General features: G+C 40.2%; 1 protein-coding gene across 2 annotated transcripts in view; it reads right to left on the bottom strand.

The window, feature by feature from the left end:
- Positions 1-25,319, bottom strand: part of GNG2 (G protein subunit gamma 2) — a 120,760-nt gene extending 95,441 nt beyond the window's left edge. Inside the window, exons 1-2 of one of the 2 annotated variants that reach the window (XM_047862515.1) lie at positions 25,105-25,316; positions 7,583-7,624 (exon numbers count right to left, since the gene is read on the bottom strand). The gene's annotated coding sequence lies outside the window, so the exon portion shown is untranslated. Of the gene's footprint in view, positions 1-7,582; positions 7,625-25,104 lie in introns of both variants that reach the window. The other variant, XM_047862516.1, reaches the window with a different exon arrangement.
- Between the last annotated feature and the right edge of the window lie 300 nt (positions 25,320-25,619).

Genomic DNA, 25,619 nt, shown 5'->3' with positions numbered 1-25,619 from the left:
TCCCTTCTGTGCATCAGACTTCATTCTCTCAGCAGACTGAAACATGGCCTTATATGACTCTTACTGCCTTAAGATGAGAAAGGATGGGACCTCATCCTCAAGTTGGGCTGGAATATCCCACAGGAAGAACCTATTGGCCCCTGCTTGGCCACATGTCCACCCTTTGAACCGACTCCTGTGGTCTGGGGATGAAATACTGTGGCTTCCCCAGCTTGGGCCAAGTCCCCACCCTTGAGGCCAGTATTACCCAAACAAACAAAAACAGGAATAGACAGAGCCAGCGAGGAAATTGTGAGCAGAGAGCCAGCCACCCTAATTTGTATGTACTACATTAAATAAATTGGCCTGGGAAGAATCGGAATGACTTCATAACCATCTTCCAGTGCAAGCCCAGCACCCTTCCACTTGACCGCACAGCCCATCACTGCAGGAGTCACACAGGTATTATGTGCCTCTTTGTTCCTCACGGTTACCCGTGTAGTCTGGCTCCAGAGTAAAATCTGGACTAGACTCAGGTTCTAGTCCTCATCCTGTCAGTCATCGGCTATGTTTGTGGGCAACGCATTTAACCTCTGAGAATCACAGCTTCCTCCTTGGTAACATAAACAATTCCTACGTCACGGGGTCATCAAAAGGATCAAGGGAGATAATGTACTTCAGATGACTTTGAAAATTATAAACAGCTACCTTAAGGTTTATTACTAAAGCTCTGTATGTAAATTTCAGGGAGGCCAAAATGACACAGTAAGATTCTTCAGTGCAGGGCCCCCTACCACCATGCCCTATTGGCATCACTTTGGTGCTGACATTTTTACTTTTTCAGTGTTGGAAGGCACATTTCAAAAAGAAGTACCAAGTAATGTCTCCAGATTAAAAGATTTAGTGCAGAAGAGAAGCAGACTAACAGATGGTTTAATGGCATTTACCATACTCACCTTTTCACTATCGATTAACCGAAAGATGAAAACTTCTGACAGACACACAAGAAACTATTAACAGCGGATACCTCCAGGGAGTGGGGCTAGAAATTAGCATTTGGAAAGAAACTTCTATTTTTCATTTAACGCCTGTCTCTACTGCTTGGATTTTAAAAATCTTACACATGTATTCCTTTCATAATAAAGAAAACTAAATTAAAGCATGGTTATCACATCACAGAAAAGGAATACAGTATATACTTAGTATAGTGTCTGACACATAAAAAGCTTCCAGCAAGTGCTTATTTATTGATCAAAGTAGTTACCGCCTATCCAGCAAAGTAAAATCAACTTCACTAGAATAAAAGCCAGCTTTCATCTCTGTGACTATGCATGTTTTCCATTAATCATATTGTGAGGAATGTTCATTGCCACCTGCTGAGCATATGATTTTAAACTCTTACACCTCACACACCAAAAAATGAAAGCTCCTTTCTTAATTCCCAATCATAAAGCATAGTGCATGCAGCTACCTCTCAACTCTGTCACCGCTGTTCTTGTAGGCACACTTCCTTATTCACAGCAGACGATGCTGGGCTTCTAGGAACCACTCTATTTTACAGTTGGGGGTTTGCATGATATTTTCTAAGACATTAAAGGTTACATGGCAGCATATGCCAAAGCTAAAATACTGATTTAAGTGGTATTTTTTAAAAAATGATGCAATGGTTATGAAGTTTGGGTGCTGTGCACTGGCTACGTGCTGTTACTTGTTGCCTAGTTACATCTCTGAGGAAAGGTCAAAATGGTTGCCTCTAAATCTAGAAGGAATTAAAAAACCTTAAAGCTTTATAATTAAACCAAGGATTGTGTGAACCCTTATGTAAGCATCCCTTAAAACAAGTCCCCATCAGACTTTGATCACATGACAGCCCTTGGGAATGTCTAAGGAGATGTTTTAATGAAAGACATTTATGTATCTGAAATTTGTTACCTGCTCACATTTCATTAAAGTTATCACATCTGGACTCTTTCCATTTTATCATATCCACCTGCAGTCTGCGACCACAGGATATTAAAAAACTGTCCAACCTACTTAACACAAGTTCTATCCCGTGAAAGATAGAAGAAAGTCCAGTGTTTTAAACTGTTCCACTAAAAAACCAAATTGTTATTGTGGTCAACTTTGCAAAGTCTAGGCCAGTCTATAATCTAGTAACAAAAACTATACATCTTAATAAACCACTTGTGTCTTAACTCTCAAAATTGTTCCTCCTTCACCTTTTTAAGAGTTTCCTCATTAGGTCTGCCTTGCAGACACTTTTAAGTCTAAGTATCTTCTCTGAGTAGTGGGGCAGGATACAATCACAATTTTGGGTCTAGAAATTTAACATGAGTGTATTAAAATGGCTAAGATGGCTTCCAGAATCTACAGAGAGGGAGAAGCCATCTTTTTTCACTTGAAAAAAGTATTTTTTAGGTAAAATTCACATAACACAAAGTTAGCCACGAACCGTTTTAAAGTGTACAATCCCACAGCATTTAGTACATCCACAATGTTGTGCGGCCATCACCTCTCTCTAGTTCTAAGACATTTCTATTACCCCCAAAGGAACCCTGCACCCAGAGTAGTCATTTGGACCTCTTATTTACATTTACTCTCTAATTTCTCTCTGGCAAAGAATAAAAGAAATCTGGGTTTAAATACAGCATAATGATTTGATATGCTTTCATTTCTTCTGTAACTTTTTTTGATTCACAAAAAAACCAGCATGCACAGGTCTGAAGCTGAAATGATGCTAGTCTTAACAAAATGAAACCGGGATTGGTTATCCTAGAAGGAACCCCAAAAAGGGGGCTGAGGTAGATCTCAAAATAATTTACAGTTCTATCCAAGACAAATCCTTGTCAGAAACCCAGATTATACCTCCATGACTGATAGTGCTCAATCTATTGGGATTAAAAAAAAGATATTGAAAGAGAATTCCTTATACTATCAACAAGGAAAGTTCAGAAGATAGGGAAAAATTAAGCGCATTTAATAAAAAGGGGAGGGGGGAAAGTGCCAGCTCCTGAAAGTCAAGTACCTGTTCTGGGGAAGCTAAGTTATTATTCTTTCAAGAACACTTATAGCCTTCTTTGTCCCAGTAGCTTAGAGAAACATAAAATAAGAGACCCCAGGACCTTCAGTATTCCCGTTTTCTCACTCTGTCTCGTTATGGTTAACACAGTGCAGTGTCTTATGGAAGCAGGGAGGAAGGACTGAGCAAAAGAGTCTTTACCCAGATGCAGCTACTTGGATCAGGGCAAGTAGCTCACACTCTATAGCTGACAAGTCAGGAAGCATCAAGAGCTGGGTGAGACTCCAGCACATCGTCCACTCCAATCCCTTCCCCTCGGGCACTCAGGAGAGTCTTCCTAATACTTCTCTATTTCTGAACAGTCTATGCTGTCAGGTGGGAAAGTCCAACTTTGTCATACAATAGATAGGATTCAAACTAAGAGAGCCCTGGGTTGTTTAGGGAAACTTGGGTTTTATCATTTCCATACATGCTGACGTGCTGAAAAAGAAGCAGTGAGGCACTGTGGTCACTTCAGTAACAAAGTTTTTAAAGATGGGCTCATCAGAGGCATCTTGTAAGAGGGTGCTGGTAACACTGGGGTACTGAAAGGGAACGCCATGAAATGTAACACCTCTTAAATGTCACAGGTTCTTCTTAGTTCTGAATCTGAGAGTTGTTGTTGTTGCTGTTTTTAAGTTGGTTTGAGCAAACATGCTAATGTGGATACAGATTTTCCAAGAGTTAGACTTGCTCCTCTCTTTACCCCAAACCCTGGGGGTTGTTGTCATTATTTAATGTAATCAAAATTTCTATTCGGGGGACCTTTATTTGGGGGCATCAGTCAGTGGAGCGTGCAACTCTTGATCTCAGGGTTATGAGTCTGAGCCCCACGTTGGGTAGAGAAATTACTTAAAAATAAAATCTTTAAAAAATTTTTCTATTTTAGTAATTCATTGACATGACAGCTACTTTCCACTAGAGCCATTTGTTAGACAGATGGTGGGGGGACCAACTGTCCCTATTTTCCCAAGACTGGTCCAGTTTTAGCATCAAAAGTTCTATGTCCCAGGAAACCCCCAGTCTTAGACAAATCAGGGTGGTTTGTTACCCAATTGCTAGCCCTAGGTTTGGTCTTCAGATCTGCATTGCTGAAGTGTCTAGAAGTAAATAGAGAGGGGGTCTGCTACAAAAAGTAGCTGAAAAAATTTAAAATCTCCAACAAAAATTTCCAGCTACATTGTCCTCCAGAGAGAATTTTCAAAAAATAAGCCAGTGGTTCATTTCACTCAGTAGGCAAAAAATGGTTTCTTACTTTGTGGGGATGACCTACCTGATGGATGATGGAAATTAAACCATACTTAGAAATTAGCTATAAGAAATACCTCTACAGTGAGGTTTTAAAATATTGTTATTTTTCCTCCAATTTCCACATTTTAGAGCCTAATAAATATAGCGTAATATGACACACAGACATAACAGCATAAAATAAAAATCTCACATGTCTTTGGTACTATTCAAAGACCTTGGAACTTACACACCGTGGGCAAACTCCCCAAAGCTGGAGGAACTCCAAAAATAGCACACGCTCCAGGGGCCACACCCATAGTACCAAAAGGTCTGGCCAAGAAAGGAGCTGTGGGACGTCAACCTGTCCACTGGAGCCAATGACAAATACTCCAAGAAAACCCAAAGCCTTTAGGGCTTGTATCTATAACACAGGATTTCCAGAATCAAGACAAGAACTTGCTTCAGCAATTCAGGAACCCTAACTCCTGCTCAACCCTACACAGTGGAATGTTAGATAATCCTACCTCTGCTACCTGACGCCTTTCCACTTTTCTGAACAACTAATCTCTTTTACTTTGCAGTAGGCAGAATAATAGCCTCCAAAGAGGTCCACGTCCTAACCTCTGGAACCTGTGAATATGTAACCTTACAAGGGAAAAGGGGACTTTAAATTAAGGACCTTCAGAGGGAGAGAGTATCCTGGATTAGCCAGTGGGCCAAATCTTATCACAGGGGTCCTTAAATCAAAGAAGCTTTTCTATCTGAGTTCAGAGTTAAGAGATACAGGGGCGCCTGGGTGGTGCAGTCGGTTAAGCGTCCGACTTCAGCCAGGTCACGATCTCGCGGTCCGGGAGTTCGAGCCCCGCGTCAGGCTCTGGGCTGATGGCTCGGAGCCTGGAGCCAGTTTCCGATTCTGTGTCTCCCTCTCTCTCTGCCCCTCCCCCGTTCATGCTCTGTCTTTCTCTGTCCCAAAAATAAATAAAAAAACGTTGAAAAAAATTAAAAAAAAAAAAAAGAGATACAGAAGGCATACAGAGATGCAATGTTATAGGCTTTGAAGATAGAGAATTCTCTAGAATTCTCTCCTAGAGCCTCCAGAAAGGAAGGTGCCTCTGTCAGTACTTTGCTTTTAGCCCAGTGAGATCCCTACAGAACTTAACCTGCAAAACTGTAATAAATTTGTATTGTTTTAAGCCACTGAGTTTGTGATAATTTGTTACAACAGCAAACAGGAAACGAAATATATCCTTCATCATTGCTGCGCTTTCAATTTGCATGCTGCCTTGGTAGTATTTTGCTTTAAACCCCAATATTTGACCATTTCTTACCCAATGTTTAATTTGCTTCTCTGTATAGACTAAAAAAAAAAACATATTTGGTCCTAAAGCACATATGCTCAAAATCCCTCCAACAGTGCAAAACACTATTTTGCTTTACATATCTACTTGGTTTGGTTTCTTTCTTTAGTTTGTTAGCACAGGGACCACTTACATAAGGAACCACTGAGCATACATGAAATCAATCATTTTGCATGAGGCAAAAATGCTTGCGAGAATGATAAGTGACAAATAATCGCTCTACCATTGTGTGCAAAGACACAGTAGTTCCCAGTGTCTTCCTAGGGTGCTCTGGATATCACAGTGACTGGAAGATGCCACCGGCCTTTTGTGAGCCAAGGACAGGAACACCAAAAAGGACAATGAATAATTGTCCCATTCTTCATGCCAGCAACTCCCATTGAGAAACTCTGCCTGGATTGATTTGAAGCATTTAAGTACATGCATTAACACGAAAGAAATCAACACAAACATCAGATAGAGAACATCAAATACTTATAAGAGAGTCTTCATTATCAACAATACAGTAGTCCCTGCCTTATCCGTGATTTTGCTTTCCACAGTGCCAGCGGTGCTTGGTCAACCACAAATATCCCCCACAAATAAGGGGGGGGGGGCTACTGTATTTGGTACAATGTAGGGATGGCTCAGTACTCTCTTGCAAGATCTTAAGTACTTAAATCCAAAAGAACCTCACTATGAGGTAGCAAAAGCTATATATGGTCCTAAAAGCATACCTACACAGGCCTTTCTTCTAATAAGCTCTTGGTTATTAGAGCTTATAGAGATTCTTATCCTAAGTTTCTAATACTAGAAAATACTAAATATTTGCTGAATAAATAAATGGATGAAAGACCAACTCCAGGAAACTGTCAGTATTTTTTATTAGCACTTTTCTGTAACCACTAAATAGTTATGTAAATAAATAATTAAAAATCCAACAACCGAATTCAAGCCACTGACATAAAATCCAATGGGCAACGAAGAGAATAGGAGGTAGGATAAACGAAACAATATCGGCCATGAATTGAGAGTTACGGAAACTGAGTGGTGGGGATATGGAAGTTCATTATATTATTCTATACTGGAATATGCCTGAAATTTTCCCTAATGAGGTTAAATTTTAAAATAGGGGAAAGGGGCACTTGGGTGGCTCAGTTGGTTAAGTGTCAGACTCTTGGTTTCAGCTAAGGTCATCATCTCTCGGTTTGTGGGTTTGAGCCCTGCATCAGGCTCCGTGCTAACAGTGCAAAGCCTGCTTGGGATTCTCTCACCCTCTCTCTCTCTGCCCCTACTCTGCTCTCTCTCTTTCTCTCTCTCTGTCTCTCAAAATAAATAAATAAACTTAAAATAGGGGGAAAAATCCAAGTTGCTGACTATTGGTTGGGGCCAACATACACATTATCACCTGTCTCAGCAGTATGGTGACCTTTCAAGTCTACAACCAGAATCAAATGGCTTTAGCTACTTTCAAAAGCCAAGTTAGCTTCTTTAAGAAGAAACCCCTACAGCATTAGATTGACCTTTCGTTATTATTGTTTGTTGCTGCTGGAAAAAAGCCCTTACAACGTCTACAACCAATCTGTTAAGAACAGGGCTTACCCTTCTCTGATCTAATCTACTGTGATGTCTGTCTTGCACAGGGTATGTCTTCAATAGCTGCAACCGATTAATCATGTATAGTGCCATAGGAATACATTTTAAGGCTATGACCTCAAGGCTCTCCAACTCAGGTTTTTAGAAGAGAATAAGAAAATCTGGGTGAAAAGTCTGATTTTAACTATCATCAAGGATAACCAGGCTTGCCTTAAATCCTGAAATCATGTTAATTTTACTAAAGCCTCTATGGATATTTCTTTTTGATAAACATCACATGTCAAATGCAATCATCTACAGGATCAGTTAAGATACTCTTTTTGGCTTAAAGTTCTGGTTAGATTCAAGAAAATCCTAGAAGAAAGTATTTTATAATTCTTACCTCTTGAGTTCCCAAAGCCTGAGGCTCACTGGCAGATCTGGGCTGTTGAGAAAGCAGAGAGGAAAATGTATTTTTTTTTTTATAAAAAGGAAAAATAACATGATACGTAAGAGCTGAACAGGCAAATGGGTGTTTCCGTAACTAAGGTTTGGTGGTAATGGCTGGATAGCTCTCAGGGCAGAGGGTCTCACAGGTTTACATTTCTGAACCAAGAAACAAATATTTTGTTAACTCTTTTTCTTTTAAGAAGCAGATATGAAATAAGAGTCTCTTTCTTTGTGAACTTCCCTGGCCTGCAAGAAAACATGAAAATACAAAGTCAGCTTGGAAACTTGAGGAAAGCAGACTTCTTGGTGACAGAGATGACTAAGAACAAGTCTTTCTCTTGACCTCACCCAATCTGCTCCCAACGGACCAAAGCGGCAGAGGCAGGAAAGGTTCTTGCTTTAGGTGTCCTGGACAGAGCTGAAGCTCCATTTGTGTGTATCTAGCCCTTTAAGAGGGTAGATTTAGACAATTTAGCAATTATAAAAGCATCTTTAGTATCTACAGTTTCTGTGGGCTGTTTAGAAGTAGAGACACACATATCCCTGGCCACCATGGCTTCTGAGGATGTTGAACGAAAATCACATTGGGTCCTAGGACCCATGAACATCAGTGTCTGTAAAGATCTCACAGTGCTTAAGATTGGCACGTGTGCTACAGTCACAACCCAACCAGCTCCCAGATGGTTAGAAGGGATCATACATTTTATTTATTTACTTACTTACTTACTTATTTATTTATTTATTTATTTATATTAACATATGAAATTTATTGTCAAATTGGTTTCCATACAACACCCAGTGCTCATCCCAAAAGATGCCCTCCTCAATGCCCATCACCTACCCTCCCCTCCCTCCCACCCCCCATCAACCCTCAGTTTGTTCTCAGTTTTTAAGAGTCTCTTACGCTTTGGCTCTCTCCCACTCTAACCTCTATTGTTGTTGGTTTTTTTTTCCTTCCCCTCCCCCATGGGTTTCTGTTAAGTTTCTCAGGTGGATCATACATTTTAAAATGAGCCAAAGTTGTTAGGAAAGCATTATCTCATGATTAACGACAGCAAAGAAATAAAAAAAGCCAAGGGCCAAAAACAACCTATTTTCAGAGAATGAAACCTATGGATAACGATGATTAGTGGGGCTTGTAAAATAAGCCTATCCAAGGATGCTCGGAGCTGAGCACTCTCATGCATTACTGGTGCTAGCAGCCTCTTGGGAAAACAGTTTGGCACTATTTATCAAGGCCCTCAAATATGCTCTCAATCATTGTCTTAGTGATATCACTCCTTGGCTTTATTTTTAAAAAAATACAAAATGCAGACAATTTTTACCAAGGTGTTAGAAACAAATGAAATACCAGTAATTCAGCCTGCTGAGTAAAATAAAAACTCTGCATGATGGAACTTTGAAACAACACATACAAAAAATTGGGGAGCCTTGGGTGGCTCAGTCCGTTAAGCATCCACCTCTTGATTTCAGTTCAGGTCATAATCTCATGGTTTGGGAGTTCAAGCCCCACAGTACAGAGCCTACCTGGGATTCTCTCTATCTCTCTCTGCCCTTTCCATGCTCATGCTCTCTCAAAGTAAGTAAATAAAACTTTTTAAAAAACAGATACAAAAATTTTAAATAAGGAAAAATATACATGATATAAAGTAATGTGAAAAAATACAAAACTACATATAGTATGACCTCAGTTAATTTTGTAACATATGTTTCAAATATATTTTTTCTAATCCTTTTTTATATTTTCACATGTATATTCTTCTAGTATATTATTTCACAAATATTATTTTCTGATAAATATTATAATCTCTCTGATATAGGTTATTCTAGAAAATGACTGGAAGAAGATACATCAAAATGTAAACAGCATATTACCTCTTCTATCCTATCATCTATAGGATAATGAAAGTAGCAGAAATTGCTAGATATGTCCAGTATCTGCTCTTCTCTTTTATGCTTATAATAGAATTTTCAGCTAGGAACATAGATGTCAAGGATAACTACTTTTCCCAGCCTCCATTGCTGCGAGGTGTGTGGCTCTGAGACAAAGTTCAATGCGAAGACTGCAACAGTGATAAATGTCAACTTGTGGGCCATGCCCTCCCCTTTCCAACTACGTCCCTTCCTGCTGGTGATAAGTGAGATCCTTAGGGCAAGCTACTACTTTAGATCATAAACCAAGAAAAACATGCTTGAGTGATGGACTAACATGATAGAAAAAGCATGGGTCCCTGGATGTTCTTGGGGGGCAGAGCTACCTTTCCAGCCCTGGACTACCCATACCTCTGAATTATGTGAAAGAGAAATAACTTCTGTCACCCACGGTGAAGTCAAGTCTCTGTTACGTGCAGTTCAACTAACAACTCAAGTATTTTGGCAATTTAAGTATTTTCCAAATTTTCAATAATCACCGTGAATTACTTTGATTATCCGAAAAAAAAAGTTTGTTAAGCATCGTTTCATAATGTTAAGAAAATTAAGATAGCACAGAACGGAGTTCAAGCAACGTGTGACTTCTCTCCATATAGGAGAGGAAAACATGAAATCCACACTTTCAAGAAGTAGTTAATATATCCTTTCAAGGGCATAAACTACACACAAACTCCCTGAGTTGCTATGACCCTTTCATCATGCACCAGGGCACTTTATTTCAAGCCTTTTGAAAGACAGTTTTAACAAGGAAAAGTTGTTTAGCTCTAAATAAAATCTGCTTTAAAATCTGCTTGAGGAATACTCTAAAAAAATAAAACTCTAGTCAACATATTATAATTATCCACTTGAGAAGATATCTAGACTTCTGAAAGTAAACTTAGAAACATTCTTAAAAACAGCTTTATATGCACTCACTCATACCTTTAATTTAATAAGGGTGTTGTTTTCTCCCCATATAGAATCATAATAACTCACCCCTACCGTACGTAATTCCACTGGCCCAATAACTGTGTTGACTGTCCATCAAACAAGTGTTATGTTTTGATTTTACTTTCCTCTGGAGTGGAGCTCACATAACCTCTCTAATCTCTGTGACCCATGGGCCTGTATTATAAGATGACTGACCAAGATAAAGGAGTCAAATCTACTCCATATAATAGAGAAAAGATACCTCATCCACTTGGGGATCAGCTCTGAAACAATGGCCTCACTAAAACCAGTCTCTACCCATATTAGAATAATGCATTATAAGGATCCTTTAAATCTGCAATAACATTATGCCCGTGGTATGTGATGTCTTTTGGAAGATCATTAAAGCCTTGTGCACTGGCGTGCAAGACATTTCCCCAGGCAGACCTCAAAGACTTATATGTAATTATGTATCAGATAAAGGATCTATTTTTCCCCCCTTCTACCCCCAAGAGAATGTCAAATGGTCCTTTTCTCCCCTGTGAATCACAACCCCCCGACACTAATATGGCTAACTTATATTCAATAACAAAGGAGGTATGCCAGAGTTTCTTCACTCCCCTCTAAGGATAACTATGCCAGTATGTTTTCAAGATCCCCCTAAACTCTCTCTTGCATAGGCAAATAGAAGCTGATAGTCCAAGCTCTGAATTCTCAGTTTCTCTCCCCCTCTTCCCTTGACAGGAACATAAGCAAGCCAACTCGACAGGCCTAATTACCATGGTAACAACATGCACTGTGATTATAGATGTGTTTGTTTTTTAAAATGACTCACAGATTGTTCTCCCAGAAGCCCCAGACACACAGGTTTCTGGGTGGTTTACAAAAGCTATTCAAAGTTTTCTTGCAAATTTCTCGCTCCTATTAGCATAACTGGTGTGATGGAGAGATTCATCAAATCAAATATGCCCTTCTCCTTAAGGAAAAAAAAAAAAAAAAAACGCCGCTTGGTTCCTTAAACGCTCCAACATTAATCAATTTAAAACTTGGGTTAATAATGAAATTAATTTGAGTTTGTACACTGGGGATAATTAATCTGTTCCTAATTTAAATAATTAAGGTATTTCATAATGTAGTTTTAGAGACCCAAATGAAACAATCAAGTGAAATAAAATCAGCACTAAAAAAATAGCAAATAAAATAGCCTAAATCTGTGGGTACATGATCGGTCCCATGTAAAGTGTTACAAAAGAATAAATGTTAAGTCTTAATACCAAGATGTTTTTAAACCGATGTCCAAAATAAAGACATTGACTTTTTAAATGCAAACAGGAAAGAGTCCAGACATTTGGAAAAACTGGACTGTTCTGTTCATTTATTCAATACATATTATTTAAGACACGTGATGTAATAAGTATCATTGTTTATAACCAGAACATCGCAATAGGTTTTAGAGAAGACCATTTTTTTATTGGAGACAAAGACCATGGGTGTGGCTTAGTCTATGAGAAAGATTCTTTGCCTCACAAGGCACCATTTGGGGTAAGCTCTCAGTGAGGACAATTTTCCAATGATAGTATTGGGCTTAGAATTCAGAGTCCTGACTTTGGCATCATGGTTGACTCTCTCCAAAAAAAAGCACAGTTGGTAATTTTGGTATGTTGGCTTTCCTCAGAATGAATTGGAAACAAACCTTATTTTAAAAGAAAATTTAAATGGAAACTTATAAATCTATTTAACTTAAAACTCTATCTCCTGATGCTTTCATATAATACAACATATAAAACACACACACACGCACGCGCACACACACACAAAATAGTCACTAAAAATCACCATCTCCAAATAGCTACACATTTTATGCACTGTTACCAATAATATACTCTTCCTCTAGAGTTTGAAGGGATAAATAGGCTAGGTTATACTGTGGCAATGAACATTTCCCAAATCTTAGTGGTGTAAGACAGCAAAGCTTATTTCCCACTCCCACTACATGTCCATTGCGGGTCAGTGGAGACACCATTCCCGGGTTGTCTTTACTCTAAGACCCAGGCTTAAGAATGCAGCCCCCATTTCTGTGTTCCTACCACCGCCAATTGCCAAGGAATGCACTCACACCCTGATTCTTAGAAGCTTCTTCCTGGAAGTGATAAATAGCACTTACGCTCACATTTCACTGGCTAATACAAGATATGTGGCTACATCTAACTAAATGGACAGAGAAGTGTAAGCCTTTCGTGAGCTGGGAAGGAAAACTGGAAATATGTATGACTAAGTGCATGGATTACTGGACAAATAGTGCAAGCCTGAGATTGGCGCTTAAGTCAAAACATCGACATCTGGCTATCCCAGGGAAATAGGCTTCCTCAAGTGATTCCTTACTCCAAGTTCTTTGTGTCTGTGACTGCTGTTGGTCTATAACAGTGATTTCTGCTAGAATTTGGTAAGAATCCCATGGACAGAATAAAAGATACTCTAATTCCAGCTTTGTAGTAACAGTAGTAATTACAGTAATTAATAGTTATACTTCTAAATAGTTACTATGTCATGCATTCTGCTAAATGAACATTCTAATACATTATATAATTTTCTCCTGACAATTTTGTGAAGTAGGTATTGTCATTATTATTTCCCATTTTATAGATGAGGAAACTGGGGCATAGAAAGTAACTTGCTCTGGAGATTCCGATTCCAAACTGGTGTCCTTTAATTAACTATGCTCACCTGTCTATTAAGCTTTAGAAAATTATTTTTTTAACATTTATTTATTATTTTCTTTAGAGGGAGCGTGAGTGGGGAAGAGCAGAGAGAGAGGGAGACTTGAGGATTCAAAGCAGGCTCTGCGTGCTGAGAGCAGCAAGCCCGACGCAGGGCTTGAACTCACAAACCACGAGATCATGACCTAAGATGAAGTCAGACACTCAACTGTCTGAGCCACCCAGACACCACAGAAAATTATTTTTTACACTACAGTATTTTAGGATTATTTTAAGACTTATAATAAAAAACACATCATTTGTCTTTTACCTAGAAACTTTCACCTTTTCTTACTTAACTTTTGTGTTATTTTCATTAAAAGAAAATCTAGGGGCTGTTCAATATCAAGGGTTTTTTTTTTTCTTAGTGAAATTATTTGAATGCCTATACACCATGATGTTCCCTAAACACAGTCATCATTTATGAGATTTTTTTTTTTTAATAGCAAAGGATCAGCTCAGTTCTCTAAAAAGACTCAAAAAGGATGGGTTTTTTTTTCCTGTTTAAGTTTTTTCACAATTTTTCTAATATGGTTCTGTACAGATCAGATAAATACCCTTCTTAAATAGAGCTCTGTTGGCAAAGCCTAGAAATTACTTTCCTGTTTAAAAATGCAACTATGAGTAGGAAGCACTCAATCATTTATTATAGAAAAGGTACTCCTACTATTAATACTTAGTCTGCTACGATGAGAACGCAAAGAAACCACACCTCAAGGCAAGCAGTCAAAACACTGTAATGACAGCAATTCTGCTGAAATCTCCCTTTTGTCACTATGGCTGCCTCACACACGTGGCCTCTGAAATACAATGCCAAAGTGGAAAGTAGGAAGCACGAAGAAAAGGCAACGATAATAGAACTGCATGTTGCCTCCAGAGTTGGAAAGTGAAAACCAATTTTTGAAACAACTCATAATCTGAAATTCCAGAGATTAGTCATTCTTCTCTTACAGGTGCTGTCATCAACAAAATACACACCTCTCTAGAGAAAACAAGGTTTTCATTGAAGTCCAACAGGCGCCACACATAGAGAACCCTTGGCCTCTCTGGGGCCTGTCTTGGCCCAGGGTGGATTTCATTTACATCAAATTGACTTAACTGACCAGGCAGGAAATCTCATTTTATATATATATGTGTGTGTGTATATATGTGTGTAACATATGTATATGTTTATATGTATGTAACATATATATAACATATAATTTATATATATGTTACATACATATATATTTACACAATTTTTTACAATGCAGATAATGCAAGAGTGGTTGTCTAAATTAAACGACTTTTTTTTTTGAAGTTTTCATTTAATTTATTTTTTTTTAATTTACATCCAAGTTAGTTAGCATATAGTGCAACAATGATTTCAGGGATAGATTCCTGAATGCCCCTGACCCATTTAGCCCATCTCCCCTCCCACAACCCCTCCAGGAACCCTCTGTTTGTTCTCCACATTTAGGAGACTCTTATGTTTTGTCCCCCTCCCTGTTTTTATAAGTTAAATGACATTCTTATGGCTTTATAGGACCTGATGTATTTTCCTCTGGAATAATTTGGTTAGAAGGTTATTTACTAAGTCTTGTATTAGCCATTTGGTATTTTCTTTCAGGATTCTTTCTCCCATCTACCTATATCACCACCATTTAACAAAAACAGGCTTTTTGTCTATGTGTGTATGTGTGTTTTTCAAAAGGAAATGCATGGAAACACTGGTCAACTCCAAGTTGTGGGCTCTTGAAATATCAATTACCTTTTTTGAGGCTTGATAGCTTCACTTATAAAACGGGAATAATAATAGTGTTAGACTCCATTGACTGCCTACTTGTTAATCATCAACTCCTTGTTCTTTGCTAACACAACCAGACCTTTTCTCCGGGGTCTGGTGACCACGTGCTTCAGAGAGGCTGTTCCGTGGCCCCAGGAGGAAACTCTCACATCAGCCAATCACAGGGGTTCGTTCCGTCTGCCTCACCTCCGTAGATAAAGCGTGTGAGCTCTGAGGGGGATTCAGCTGGAGACAGCTGTTCTGTAACACTAATAAGAGGTACATGAAAAGGAATCGGTCACCTCACTGTGCCTCTAGATATTGAAATCTGCCTGTTATTCTGAAATTGTAGTAGCCATGTCAGCACCGGCAGGGGAGCAGTCTAAGAGAGAAACCAACTGTGGAGGATGTCAGAACAGGAGGAAGGAAAGAATGCAGGTTGCTAAGAACAGTGTTCTGGAGTTACCCTTCTTTTAGGAGGTCCTGAGGCAAATTTCCTGTTGGTTAAGCCATTTTGGTAGGGTGTTCCTTTACCAGCAACCAAAAGTACCCTGATAGAAAAATTCTGTTCACTTCTCATAGGGTTATTTTTTGAAACTAATGGCAAACAGTAATGTATGCCAAGTACAGGGCACAAACAGCATGCCCAGCAAATGCTAGTTCTCAACTTGATTGCTGAAATGTGTTGATTTTCACTCATTCAACCACGAGTGAGCGCTTGACTCTACGTGGTCCGAATGGCTCCTCTGTGAGGTTTTCCTTGGTTCCTCCCAATAGAATTAAGGGCAAAAATCACTGCTTTCTCTACTTTGTTCATCTAAAAGATAATACCAAGTACCTAAGGTTTATTTTAAACAGTAACATTGGCATTTAGTCCAGACAACAAGCCCTGTAGTGCTGATTGCAGTGTAGAAAAATATAATGAAACAAAGTAGTCTTGCTGACTGTGTAAATCAATTTGATCCGAATAAAATTTAACCCAGACCAGGTACTCAATGGAGCAGCCAAGTGTGCTACATTTGGAGACTGCCTAGTTTAACGGAAAAGTGACTTTCTATAGAGGAAAGACATATTTCATAGACTATTTTTTTAAGTTTATTTATTTATTTTGAGAGAGAGTGCATGCACATGAGTGGGGAAGGGACAGAGAGAGGGAGAGAGAAAATCCCAAGCAGGCTCCACAGTGTCAGCACAGAGTCTGACACAGGGTTCAGTCTCACAAAACATGAGATCATGACCTGAGCTGACATCAACAGTCAGATGGTTGACCAACTGAGCCACCTAGGCACCCGAGATTATTACACATGTATGTGAAAAGGACATGCTGGCTCTGAATTTCATCTCATCCTTAGGACCTGACTGGGAACTCTCACCCGCCCCCACCCCCCACATCCTCACCTGGTGTTCTCCTCACCAAGGCTCAATTTAAATGTCACCTCCTCAGAGAGGTCTTCAGGGACTACCCAACAAAAGTACATTTCCATTACCACCACCATCGTATGTATAATCTCCATCATTCAACTTGTTTCTATTTTCATCCATCTCAGCACTTCTCACTACCTGATATTTTCTTGTATTATAATTTATTTCTTGTCAATGGGGTCCAAACTTGGCTGGCCGTGATCTAATTAGCCTGGGCTGAGGCCAGGACCTGGGTATTTTTTTTCAAAGTACCACTCAGTGATATTGAACATGCAGCCAGATCTAAAAGCCACTTGTTTATGTGTTTACTGGATCTCTCCCAACACTAGACTGTGAGTTCCAAGAAAACAAAGAACTGGCCTGTTTCGTTCATCCAAGTCTCCCTGGCCCCTCCAAGGACACGTGGCACATCGCAGACATTCAGTTAAGGCTTGTGGACCGAATGACCAACTGGGTTATAATTACACCAGCATTTGTCTGTTTCCCCTGTAGTTTATGAGCTCCTAGAGAGCTCCTAAAGTATCTAGCCCAGTCTGCATCAAAAAAATAAGTGATGAAGGAGAGTTCAGTAAATAAATGAATTATAAACAACCTGCATTTGTGAGCTTAAATATTCTCTCACATGCACACACACACACACACACACACACACACACACACTAATATGTGAAGTAAGGGATGTGTTAATTATCTCGATGGAGGGGATCCTTTCACAATGTATACATGTATCAAATGAGCCCACTGTACACTTTAAATGGCTTATTTTATTTGTTAATTATACTTCAGTAAAGCTGAAATTAAAAACAAATAAACAGAAAACCCCACATAACTGTATTTGTGTGCTATATATAAGGAAGACAAAGATGAAATTGGGCGTGGCCACTGTCCTCAAAGAGCTGGCTGAAGGGGAAGAAAGGCAGATTGCCATTATACACACTAGAATGTGCTAACTGCTATGATGAAAGAACAAAAGATTTCAAGGGAGGTAAAAATTGTTTCTTACTGGGGAGGGGGGGAAAGAAACCAAGCAAGGCTTCATGGAAGAGGGAGCATTGGAACTGAGTCTTACGGAACAGACGGAATTTGGCTATTCAGAGAAGTAACACTGTGGGGTGAAGTGTGGCAGGGGAAGTAGGAAGGTTATTCTAGGGAGAGGAAAGAACACACACAAACCAGTCCAGCTGGAAGTTAGGAGGGCCTGGACTAAGACACCAGCTATCAATGTGGAAAAGGGTAGATAGTGTCAAGATATGTTCCCAATCACAGTGCAAAAAGCTATGGGACCAGCTACAACTTGGGCTGTTTGTTGAGGAAAACTGAAATTGAGTTTTTATAACTGAGGGACTGAGAGAATGGGGTGTCATTAATAGTCAGGGATCCGGTAGGAGCCAGTTTTGGGTGGGGAAAGGCAATAGTAGCACTGATTTGGACATGTGAGTTTCATTTTCAGTGGGTCGAATGTTTGCAGGGTGCTTGATGCACAAGTTTGGCAGCGGATGAGTGATGAGGACGAAGGATCACATTTGAACTTACCTGCACGGTGACAATGACTAAAGTCATAGACAAGGATTTGATAAAGGGAGAGGGAGAAATTAAGAGGCAGAAAACCAAATCTTGAGAACAAACATATTTACGGATCATAACTTGGGGGTTAGTGGGGAAGTTGGGAGCCTTGAGAGAGCTATGAAGGGTGGAAGAATGTGCCACCCCAAAATATACCTCTTTGACATACAGATTATTTTGAACAGGATACTTTGGGAAACAGCAGACACAGGAGAAATTCTGAAAACAGACTAGACATTACCGCTTATGTAAGGGAAATTTACATTTATAAAGGAAATCTCCATTTATAAGGGTGCCTCCTCCCTCTCCTACCTGAGAGGGAAGGATGACTAAATCCCTAGAGACTCCAGTCAGTGGGCAGGTATCCACTTAAATCTGCTTTATCTTAATCTTACTCTTATTTACCACACTTTTCCTGGTCACCTCCCCCATAACTGGCTTCCTCCAACCCTTCTTCTCTGCCTTTAGCTGAAGATGGTATTTCAGCTGGAATTCTAAGCCACCTCTGAGAGTTACTCATTTTCCTGGGTATCCTGCATGTATACATGAGGTATACATGTTAATAAGTATGTTTGCTTTTCTCTCACTAATTAATCGGCCTTTTGTTCCAGGGTTCCCAGATGAGAACTTAGAAGGATAGTGGGAAAACTATTTTTCTTCCCCAACAGGTAGAAGAGAACAGGTTCGTTGAGGTTATAAAAGTCAAGGGGAAGCTCTGTTGGCAGGAGATCTAATTTTAAATTAATTTATGTGCATGAACTAATCACATTTGCAGGCAAAGAGAAGAGGGCCAATAAAGATAAGAAACCAAATACGTGTGAAAGAGATAGACTTATTGTCAGAACATAGTCCCCTACAAAGTAAAAAGAAATGGAATGGAGAGTCCAAGTAAAGAGTTTACTCTCAGCTTGAATAAGAGGCTGTGTTAATTTGACCTAAGAAGACAGGGGAAGGGAATGAGTGGAGACACAGAGGTATTTTGAGATGGTAAGTAATGAGGTTGAGGAAGCCTGTAATATATACCTTTTCAGATAAACAGAAGGTGAGGTCACCTGAAATAAATAAAAGTAGTGGGACTCAGGTTTAAGGGTTTTATTGAAAATGCACAGGGAATAGTAAAAGAGGAAATCAAAAAAAAAAAAGAAGAAAAGGGTTTTCAGAGAACAGCAATGGCCCTACGGATGTTGCAGTGAATGTGGAGTAGAACCCAGCTTCTAGACCCTCTTCACTAGCTCTGAGTGCCAGGTGCTGGAGGAGAGGATTGTGGAAAGGTCTGACCCTGACAACCAGGCTGGCAGGAGGGCAAGGAAAGTCCAAAGCAACAGGGAGGAAGGGGTCAAGGGCCTAGTTTTCCCAGGCCTCTCCTTTAAAGAGCTTGACTGTTTACACATATTTGCCAAGAGATAAAAGAGTTGATCTTGTCTTATCTCAAACCTTGGTATAAAGTGGTACCATTTCTAAGAAACATATTATCACTCGAGTTTAAGATTGAACTCCCTCTTTTTAAATGTTCAATGAAGTCCCTTAGAGATTGTTTGAACATCGATTCCCATTAAATATAACTCGTTTTCTGTAACATAAGAGTCTGGGGGAACATATATATCTCTAATGCTCTTACCTGAAAATCTGAATTGCAATTCCAACATGGCATCTTCACATTTGAACAAATCTGAACACAGAAACTGCATACTTACACGTTACACAGGGTGTTAAATTTAAACACTTATGGTCTTCTTTTTAAACAAAATAATTTGGTCATACAAACAATTTTAAAAGTGACACACTACAGAGACTTTCTCTGTCCGTTGGCCCTAAGACGGAGGGAGGTGAAATGGAGATTGAATTGGGAGGCAAGGTATTAATCATCTGGGCAAATCTAGAAAGGTAACTTAAATTCTAGGCCTTTTCTATTATCCATCATGGATGGTTTGATGCAGGTTAGGCTCATCCCCAGGTCATTTTCAGTTGTACAAGTTCTACGATGTCAAAGGCCAGGAACTAAGTCTTAATACAGCTCTGTAATTCCCCTCTCCACCTGGATCTAGTAAAGCCAGTGATGGCTCCTTCAAGTAAATGCAGAATAAATAGATTTGCAAATTAAACAAACTGGGGTTCATTATTCAACCAACCAACACAAAGAGTGCATTATAAGAAATACACATATGATCATTCAGGAGTTCTTCAAACCATTCAAGGTCAACCTCTGTTCTCACACCATAAATCTCAGATACTGTTGCTCTTAACAGAATCCCCCTTCATCTTCCCACCCAGCTCCTCTCTTCCCACCCAGCTCCTCTCAAGCCTTGTCCACTCCCTGCCTCACCAGTCTCAGAATCAGGAGTGAAATCTGCTGTGGGAAATGAAACACAGAAGGATTCCCTATTTTCAAAAGTGAAATTTAGATCAGCATCACATTTCATTAGTAGAAACCTTTTTCAGAAATCTATTGTCATTTAACTACCAAAGCCCCTTCTTCACAGGTTAATCCTCTCCATTATGCAGAGCTGGAGAGGGGCACCTGGGTGGCTCAGCTGGTTAAGGGTTGGACTCTTAGTTTCGGTTCAGGTCACGATCTCACAGCTCTTGGGTTCCAGCTCCAGGTCGGGCCCTGCACTGGCAGCTCAGAGCCTACTTAGGATTCTCTCTCCCTCTCTCTCTGCACCTCTCCTGCTGTCTCATGCATGCGTGCAACAGGCACACACTCTCTCTCTCTCTCTCAAAATAAATAAAGAAACTCAAAAAAAAATAAAATAAAGAGCTGAAGAACAATTTAGTACTTTAGATTCTCTTCCTTATTTCTGACCCTGCTAACTATTGGGCATTTTTTTTCTCATCCAGCTAATGAGAAGAGACTAGAAGAACATGGGAACAACAGTCCCCCAGGGCTTCCTCTGTAGTAGCCTGGTCCACATTTGACCAGCCAGCTCACTGGTGTGACTGTCTACAATACGGGTTTGGATTTCACTATCAGGTCCTTGATATAACCAATTACCAGGAGCTATACAGATTTTCTTACTTTCTCCTTTTGATTTTTTTTTTAAATGTAATGTTTTTTATTTTGTGTTTTAGAGAGAGAAGGAGATAGAGTACTAACAAGGGAGGGGAAGAGACACACACACACACACACACACACACACACACACACGCAGAATCTGAAGCAGGCTCCAGGCTCTGAGCTGTCAGCGCAGAGCCCAATGTAGGGCTCAAACCCACAAGACTTATTCATGACCTGAGCTGAAGTCAGAGGCTTAACTGACTGGGCCACCCAGGCACCGCCCCTCCTTTTGACTTTAAAAGTTACTTCTGAGAGAGATATTTTACTTGGGCAGAGATAATACTGGTATATGCAAGAGATTAAGTACAAATATTACGATCATGATCTTTATGATGCACTATGTTAAGAGATCCCACCATTTAAAAATGTCTCCTTGAAAACAATCCAATTAAAAAATGAGCAAAAGACTTGAGTAAATGTTTCTCTAAAGAAGATACACAAATGGCCAAGAGGTCCATTAAAAGATGCTCAACTTCATTAATCCTTAAGGAAATGCAAATTGAAAACATAAAGAAATACCAATTCATATCCATTCGTATGGCTACTATCAAAAACAGACAAACAAAAACCCCCCAAGAAATAACAAGTGTCGGTGAGGATGAGGAGAATTTGGAACTCTTACGTAGTGCTGTAGGACTGTAAAATGGTACCATCGCTGTGGAAAACAGTATGGCCATTCCTCAAAACAATTAAACACAGAATTACAATTTGATCCAGCAAATCCATTTCTGGGTACCCCAAAAAAGTGAAGGCAGGGACTCAAACAGATAATTGTACACTCATGTGCACAGCAGCATTATTCACACTAGGTTAAACATGTAAGCAACCCCAGTGTCCAACAGACGAATGAATAAACAAAGTGTGGGGTAAACACACAAAGGAATCTTATCCAGCTTAAAAAAAGAAAGAAATTCTGACACCTGCTACAACACGGGTGAACTTTGAAGACATTATGGCGAGTGAATGAAGCCAGTCACAAAAAGACATACCAGTTACATGAGGTACCCAGAGTAGTCAAAGTCAGAGACAGAAAGTAGAATGGCGGTTGCCAGGGGCTGTGGGGAGGAAGAAACGGGAACTTATTGTTTGATGGGAGCAGAGTTTCAGTTCGAGAAAAATGGAAAAGCCCTGCTGATGGACAGTGGTAACAGTTACACAACAATGTCAATATACTTAATGCCACAGAATGGTACACTTAAAAGTGGTTAAAAGGGGAAATTTTATGTTATATATATTTTACTCCAATTAAAAAAAAAAAAAAATATATATATATATATATATATATATATATATATATCTCCTGGAACCTTGGAGGTAGCTAGCGGCAAAGGTCGAGAATATGCTAGTTTTCCCTTATGTCACCCATGAAGAAAAAATGACATCTGAGTACCTACCACAGAGCAGGCACTCACCTATTCACACACAAAAGCAAAAACAAAACGCAACAAAATGAAAAACAAAAACAAAAACAAAAAGAAACCCTTGATTACGTACTATTAACTTCTCTTTACAACGAAGAAACTAAGGTTTATACATTAACGTACCAGGTCAAGTAGTAAGAACCAGGGATAGGATTCAAAGGCAGATCTGCCGGACTCTCGAAGCCTGTGTTCTTTTCACTCCACGATGTTCTTTTATTCTACCCACAGTTGTCTTTTTGAACTGGCTTTCTGCTTTGACGATAGAGCTTTTATACTTAAAAGTTGGGCCTGCCTTCTGAAGTAGGCTAAAAAAGTCAGTCAACCAAATACATTCACTATGTGCCCACCATATGAGGCCCAGGGCTGGCCACGAAATAATGGAGTCATGTTTCCACTCAGCCATTGGCCATATGGCAGGAAAAAAAACCCATACAATTAAAATTTCAGTGTCCATCGACTCCCTCAAAAGCCACTGAATACTCTGGGCAAAAGCACTATGTCTTTCAATATTCCATATGGCCGGAACAAGTGGAAATAGTCCAGTTTTACAGCATAGAAGCATTTTTATCTTTTTCCTAAACCTTCTACCATCACAGTGGCTGATCTGCTGCTACTCACTGATGTTGTGCTTCAAGCTGGAATTTAACAATTAAGGAAATGTTTTGTGCTGTGCGGAAAATAGGCAGCTCTTAATTGTTTTCTAAAAGAGAACAGGGGGCCCTCTTGACTCTCCTGTGCCTAAGGGCCAAGGTTTCATTTTCTTACTCTTTTGTGAAACGCAGCGAAGAATAACGCAGATGATCTACACATCCCCAAATAAAGCAGGGTGTTGGCAGGATCCAGTGAATACAGCCTGAAGATGAGTAAGTACCAAAGGGTGAGCCCCATCCTTGTTCATACAGCCCAGATTCCCAACTTTCTATTTCATTTAGTGACAGGCAGCTTGATCACAAAACTGGATCCAAGTTAGGGGCATTCTGGATCCAAGATCCACCCTACATCTCCCCCTGGAAGATGATCTTTACATGTTTTATTCTTTAGGAGGCAAATGGGGAGTGTAATTGTGAAGTACATGGAATGACCTGTCTTGCCTACAGGTTTGATTAAATTCACTGACTCCACAGGGAAACTCTACGGTTTCAACACTAGCAATATTTTGCCCCTTAGACATAGCACAAGTTTAATTTAATAAGTAACCTCAGAGAAGTAGACATTTTTTTTCCTTTAGTACCTAAAGATTCTCATCTCTGAACATGTGCTGCTACCCACAAATTTTGGGAAGCCAAATCAATTTCAGAAAGATGGCATTAAAAAGCAGACCTTACAGCTTCTCATAACCGAGAATGGTGAGAAATGAGGAGCCATATACACTCTCAACGGCATATTTAGTGTTTAAAAGCCTATATGTTAGGAATTTGAATATCTGAATACGACCTTTTTACTATTTTTTTTACCTTACTATAAGCAGTTCTTTCTTTCCTTTGAAAACTTATCTCTCTTCATTCTAAACATTCAAGAAGAAACCTTTCATCAATGACCATTTATTGCTTATCCACACTTTCCATTGGAAACAAAGCTTAATTTTTAAAACCATGCTTCAGTAGGGTCTTATGCTCTTTCTCCTACATATCCTGCCAAAGACATCTCACAATTTCATTTCCAATCCATTAGACCTATTTACTGTACTTTTACAGGTCGTTCATAAATATGAACAAGTCATAGTCATGGGCACTCTCATTAAGAGGATCCATTGCTCAAGATAACCAAAGAACAAAAATCGCATTCTGATTTTACCACTTGGGTGTATACAGGTAAGGAAATAACCGAGCTCCACTTTCACGTTTTGTCCCTCACTAAGGTTAACATGCATCTTGACCTACAGATGAATGAAATCCACATAAACATCAAATCCATATATATATCTGATTCTGGACAAGTTAAACCCGCCACACTCCTATGAGAAAGGATGCAACTTTAGGATGAGACCTACTGGCAAATGGTAGCTGTGTCTGAGGTTATCCAGAAAGCAGCTGCACAGAGAGCAGAGGGAGGAAGACACCGTTTTTTTTAAAACAAATACTGCCCCTCACATACGCAATTCCAGCCCTTGTTGGCAAATTCTGAGTACAAAAGGATTTAACCAAAAATAAATAAATAAATAATAGTAATTTAAAAAACAGCTAAATCACAGTCGTTATAGTGCAAAACAGCAGACACCTCAGTGCAGTATGTAAGAAAGATAATGCAACGAACATTTTCCACCACTTAACACCCTTAAGACGAGGGGACTGCAACGCTCAGATGATGAGCCCACAGCTTCACAGCCCCAGTTGATTTCAACTGAGCCCCGCTTTTCTTCCAAGAGAACTCTGCAAACGGCTTCTTAACACTTAGGGTGTTTTTCTGACGAATCGCCAAAGCGAAGCGCCAACGATGATTTCAACAACAAAAACCAAACAAACGCAAAAGCAAACGTGCCACGAATTTGGCCATTCTCAACAGCCCTTCTCAAAGAACCCATCCTCTCATCCTTTTCCCCCCACCGATCCCGAAGCAACGTCCCCATCCTCCCTGAGAAATCCGCCCTTACAACCGCAGGCGGTGGTCATTTTCTCGCTTAAAAAGGAGCGAGCCCAAAAGCGGCCCCTTTACCTGGGCGCCCGCGGCTCGTCGGAGAGCGGCTGGTCTCCTGCGGGGGAGCCGATGTGTGCAGGGGAGCCCGGCGCAGCCCGCGGAGCCCGCCCAGCCCGGCCCGGCCCAGCCCAGCAGTAGTAGGAGCTGCCACGGAGCGGCCGCCGCTGCGCGCTGTGCGCTGTGCGTGTGTAGCAGCGGCGCCTGCAGCCCAGGGACTAGTCCCCACCCAGCTTTGTCTTCAATCATCGCGCTTTCTACAGGAAGCAGCGCATCTCCCACTTCCTCCTCTTCTTGGTGGCTCTCGGCTGCTTTCTTCTTTCCCTCTCTTTCGAGCTAGCGCTTTCACCTCCTCCTGCGCTGCCCACACTAGTGTGACCAGAACCCCTCTCCCCCTTTGTTCCAAGTCCCCCTGGTGCCTCTGTTCCTTCCTTCCCCTTCTCATTCCCTCACCTCTAACAGCAGCTTCCAGCAACCGCCTCTTCGGGCCCCCCTTCCCCGCGCGCGTAGTCGGCTTCCCGGCAACCGGCCTGCGC

The sequence above is a fragment of the Prionailurus viverrinus genome, chromosome B3 (assembly GCF_022837055.1).
Source record: "Prionailurus viverrinus isolate Anna chromosome B3, UM_Priviv_1.0, whole genome shotgun sequence".
Classification (NCBI taxonomy): Eukaryota; Metazoa; Chordata; class Mammalia; order Carnivora; family Felidae; genus Prionailurus; species Prionailurus viverrinus.
The sequence above is the reverse complement of the archived record's forward strand: the minus strand, read 5'-3'. Positions and strand labels throughout refer to the sequence as shown.